Raw genomic sequence first — 5,465 nt, forward strand, 5'->3', positions numbered from 1 at the left:
TCACGTGCTTTCAGATGGAGCGGCATTTAATACACAGAGCCGTAGATCACTGACAAAGCTACGCAATATCGCATTCATAATCAAAGGTGATTCATCTGCGATTATGTATGCGACATTGCGTAGCTTGTCAGTTACTGTTTACAATGCATGGAATGGTGCGCTGTGATTGGTTGAGAGGATGTATCGCATTCTGCAGAGAAGGGAGACTGGCGTTTGTCGTGGTTTGGAAAGATAGGGAGAAAACATGACAGAATAACACGGTGGATATGCATTTTGCGTAATTTTAAAAATTGACTTTTCAATACCTAACAGATAAAATACTGAATTTGGCGGGAACTCAATAAAAAAAAAAGGCGTTTATCGCATTTGGAGCCAAACTCTTCATATATTCTAGAACAATTCTTTAGTATCCTGAAAGCTTATTATAATAGTTAAATAAAAGTTAAAATACGATAAAAAATATGAAATTTCTTTATATCTTATTGTTAAACAAAGTATTGGGTAAATAACATAGTAGCCTATTTAACAAAGTAAATAACTGGGTAAATAACAAAGCATTACGAGAGTAAATACAATTCTATCCATTCATTTGACAGGAGTATTTAACAATCCAGCAATAACCGGATGTGATTGGTTCAAGCCTCCCAGCGCTGAGAAAAGTAACGGGTTCCAAACGACAATGTTTTTGGCGCTGTTTCGCTTTATTTTCAGTATGCATAAAGCACAAAACAGCAAAACTCTTAACCATCAATAAAGAGGAATCCATATGTAAAACTGTGGGTTTTATGTTAACCACTCTGTTTTTCCCACATGCATGTGACATTTGATGTCATCAAGCCTATTTGACTAATCAAAAAAAGGATTTCCCGCCACACCCATCTAACAGAATCAGCACCTCCTGACTAGCACACCAAACAGGTCGGCCATTTTGAGCTTCTTTGATATTATGCTGGCTAGTTATGTGTTTTTGCGGCATTGGTTTGAATATTGCTTCTGAAATGAATGCTATATTGTTGAATTGTGTGGTAAATAAACCAACTGCGATTAATAAACCATTGGTAAATAATAAACCACTGTTTGGTGAGGTAGTTTGCATGTAGCAGGTGTCATGTTAACATCTATTATTGATAAATTGTTCAAATAAAACGTAATTGTTTTAAATGTTGGTTAAATGGACACATTTATTAAAGTATTGATGCTTTACTAATTGCTGGTTTGTTATTTACCACAAACAATGCAAATGTTTATTTTTGCAGTGCTGTATTGAATTGCGTTTGGGATTTTACGTTGCTTGCTGGTATGTTTTGTGTTGCTTTTATTATTGATGCTTAAATTATGATGTTGCTCTGAGTGGTAACAAATAACCACTGGTGATTAATAAACCACTGTTTTATGAGGTAGTTAGCATGTAACAGACAATTTTATCAAAGTTTTGCTGGTTTGATCTTTTCCAGGAGGGCATAAAAAGGCAAATATTTGTTTTTGCAGTGCTGTGTTGAATTACTTTTGGGATTTTACTTCGCTGGTCTGTTTTGACTGGCTTTTGATGTTGCTGCTGGAATAAATACTGGCCTGTTGCTTCTTGTGGTAAATATAATTTGGATTCGTAACTTGTTGGAAGTGTAACCCTTGACAATTAAATATTTGCAAAAAGAAATGAATGTTCAAACTAAAAGAGCCAGCGCTTTTAATAAGGACGAGTTTAGCAAACGTTTGCCACTTTTTGCTGGGTTTTGGGTATTTTAATGTGTTGTTTTTGCAAGTTTACTGTAATAAAATTGCTTCTTCATTGTACATTTTGATTTGATTTTAATATCCCAACTGAATATTAACACGATAAGCAACAGCAGGTATTTAAGAAACTGCAAGTTGGCTTGACATTTGCATTGAATACCTTTTGTCCTGTTGGGTTGTTTGTAATGCATTTCCATTTGTACTAAAATAATCTAGCATCAGTATGGATTTATACAGTTAGGCTTCGTGAAAACACAGGTTGGTTTAATTGGTTTTGTTGTACACGGCCTTCAAGAGCTTTTGTGCACATGGAAAACTTTGCAAATTCATATTTTTATGGACATTTTCGGTGAAAGGAGTGGGTTAATTTCAAAGACTGTGCAAAGACAACTGTGGGATTCATTTCTGTGAATGATTTTGCGAATTTCAGTTTTCAGTGCTATGTTTTGCTGTATATGATTGAGTAGCCAACTAATAAGAAAACATCCTTCACAGTTTGCTTTACACAAATTAATTCGGTGTTCGTTAGATATTTATATAAATATTTTTTTATTTAATTATTTGCATCTTTTTAATTTATTTATTTTATTTATTAAATAATTTTGAATTGGTTACTTTTTTTCCAATTTGAAGAGAAGGTGCAACACTCACTAGAGGAAAATATTTTGATTTTATTAATTAACTAAAAACGGTTAAATCTTTTCTTCTAGAGTTAGTGTAGCATTTTTTTTTTCCAAGTTAGATGAACATTTGATTTTTGGTTGCAACTCCTTTTTAGCAACACCCCCCCCCTCTAAAAAAATTAGATATTTTCTAATATCCTGCTGTCCAGAATAATTTTGCATGCTTGAGATCCAGTGTGAGCAGGTGCACTTAAAGCCACATATATAATAGGTTTCTGTGTAGCAGGTAGAGGTCACGCCACCCTTGCGTTAGCGCTGGCACGCAGCATTAGCCCTGGACTTTTTAGCGAGGCACAAATCCGAGAGTCCCTATCGACAGCCTGGGCCTCGTTCTATTGACTGCCTCATTTCCTGTTAGCCAGAGAGCTCAGCCGAGCGTGTGCGTGAATAACCGCGCTGCGCGACCTGGCCGGGTGTTTGCGCGAGTGAGAGTGTGTGGTTTGACCCTTGACTGCTGGGATATGGACACTGCTGCTCCTGCTACAGCAATGAGTCATCGTGCGGCCCGGCCTCAGTGAGCACACAGCAGTGATTGATAACTACCCAGAAAGATTGCTCATCCCCTCGTTTATTTATACCGCTGCCCTTCACTTCTGCTTTCTTCTGAGCATACTTGCGTTTTCAGAGCGGTGATGAACTATACGAATTTGTTTTGTCGTTATTTTGTGCATCTGTACATCTGTAGTTGCATGTCATAAAATGTAAGTTGCTTTGAGTGGCATGTAATATTTAGGCTATGTTTTTATCCAAAACGACATTGAATTTAAACTATACATTCACCCTCAGGCCATCCAAGATTAGGATGAGTTTGTTTGTTCATCAGATTTGGAGAAATGTAGCATTGCATCACCTGCTCACCAATGGATGCTCTGCAGTGAATGGGTGCCGTCAGAATGAGAGTCCAAACAGCTGATAAAAACATCACAATAATCCACAAGTAATCCACACCACTCCAGTCCATCAGTTAATGTCTTGTGAACACAAAAGAAACAAATCCATCATCCATCCATCATTAGAGTCCATAATCCATAAAACCACTTCCTCCAGTAAAAAAGTCGTCTGTTCTGAATCAGGAGAGAAATCTGCACCGATCAAGCACCATTTATATGCCAAAACAGGAGCGTTATTATGGATTATGGACTCGTATTTTAACCCAATCTCATGAAAGTGCATATAAATAAAATGCCAAATAAAAACAAAAACTCGTAGTATTGATACGCAAAAATTGACTGGCGTGTATATGCTATGCAATGGGTAGGATTAGGGTTGTGGGGTAGATGCGTATCATATGTACTCGAAAACTGCGTATCAAATGCGCGCGAAAACTGCACGCCAAAGTAAATTTTTGTGTATCAATACCACGAGTTTTTGTTTTTATTTGGCATACTATTTATACGCATTTTCATGAGACCGGTTTCCGTATTTTAGCCAGAAGCAACAGTTTGAAGTTATTTTTAATGATGCATTTGTTTCTTACAAACACTCAGCTTTTGACTTCACAGGATGTTAATTGATACATTTAGAACAAGATTTAGTGTGTATGTTTTCGATGATGATTTGTGAAAATTCAAAAAACTTTTGATCCTGTTCGTTCTAGGATGATATCAAGAATCTGTGGACGAGTTTAGTGCTGAACACACTAATCGATTTAGACCTACTTTATTTGACAATGTAGCATTTGAAAGGTTTATTGAAGTACTTAGGCAGTATATACTTTGCAGTATGCTAGCTTATGTCTACTTTGACTTAAGATCCGTCAGTTTGAGGTGTAAATGTTGACCCCATGTCTCTCGAGATAATCGTATCACACATGCACATCCGGTCCGTGTATTCTCCTGTGCTGTTTGAGGCTTGGCGGCTTCCCGCTAGACTGTCTGATGAGCCTCTGTCACGCTTGATCTCTGTCAGAGTTTTTGTGCCAACCTCTGTCACCTGTCAACCGTCACTTCTCACTGTCATTCAGAGGAAGTACCCTCACACACGGTGGCCTAGAGTGAGCGGCGGCGGCGGCCTATAGTGAGCAGAGGCCGGGGGCTAGAGTGAGCAGAGCCGGCGGGCTTGCGGCAACCACATGTGACGACCCCGGGCAACAAATCCTTGATTAGTTTTAACCTTTAGTAAGATTAAGAAAGTGTTTTTCATTGTTAGTTTGTTAAATAATGTAGTTAACTATTTAAAGACCGCAAAATTACTATACATTTTTATGATGTGTGAAGTATTACATTTAAAGCTATACCTAATTTTGCACTTTTTTTTTTTTTCAAAGTGTGAATAAATCCAATTTAAAAAAAGTGTAGGCTACTCTGAATTTGAACCTCATGCAGTTAAACTGTTGTCTAATTTCTTTAGTAAATGCTTAAAAAAAACTGTTAAACAACTACCAGATCATTGGGTTTCATTCTGTCTGGGTTTTTTTTAGGCAAACGGCACAGATTGTTTCCAGAACGATCTAAAAATGATACTTGAGCAGCTTAAGGAAAGACAAGGTGAGTAGCCTATTTCTCCGTCTCCTGAAGCGAGCAGTCAGCAGAACACACGGAGGCCAAAAGTGTCTCGTCAGAAACAAACTCCCGCGTCTCGCTCGCGACCTGACAGAAACACGGCAGGCCGGAAATTAATAGCGTGTTTGTGAGCGGCGGCGATCGATTTCTCCTCGTCACCTGCCGGCGTCCTCGCAGCGCTGTTCTGCAGCGTCAGACGCTCAGCAAAGCACAGAGAAACTATTCAAACTTTCCTCTTATGGATGGACACACTAGCGCTCGCCTACTTCCTGTTGTTTCATGGTCTTGCAGGAAGTAAATTATTAGTTTGGCTACTTAAACCATCAAACCAGACTAGCCGGAACCAGAATGGTGGCTAAGATCTGTAAACCACATTAGGCCGGTTTTAGGAGTTTTTGTGTGTTATAGTTCATCCAGACGTGCTGAAATGTTGCAGAAAGATGCAAAATACTAGTGTTCCTTAAGAATTACTGTTTGGTATGGAATTACATTTTTGGTCACACAATAAAAATAAAAAAAAAGAATAAATAAAAATAAATCTAAAGAA

At 37.9% G+C, this 5,465-nt stretch overlaps 1 long non-coding RNA gene across 1 annotated transcript in view; it reads left to right on the top strand.

The window, feature by feature from the left end:
- The first annotated feature begins 884 nt into the window (after positions 1-884).
- The window catches only part of LOC107717166 (uncharacterized), an 87,019-nt gene continuing 82,438 nt past the window's right edge, over positions 885-5,465 (top strand). The window contains exon 1 of the long non-coding RNA XR_001637291.1: positions 885-918. This is a non-coding gene — a long non-coding RNA (uncharacterized LOC107717166). The remainder of the gene's footprint in view (positions 919-5,465) is intronic.

Source organism: Sinocyclocheilus rhinocerous, unplaced genomic scaffold (assembly GCF_001515625.1).
Source record: "Sinocyclocheilus rhinocerous isolate Xijiao unplaced genomic scaffold, SAMN03320098_v1.1 scaffold1351, whole genome shotgun sequence".
NCBI classification, from domain to species: domain Eukaryota; kingdom Metazoa; phylum Chordata; class Actinopteri; order Cypriniformes; family Cyprinidae; genus Sinocyclocheilus; species Sinocyclocheilus rhinocerous.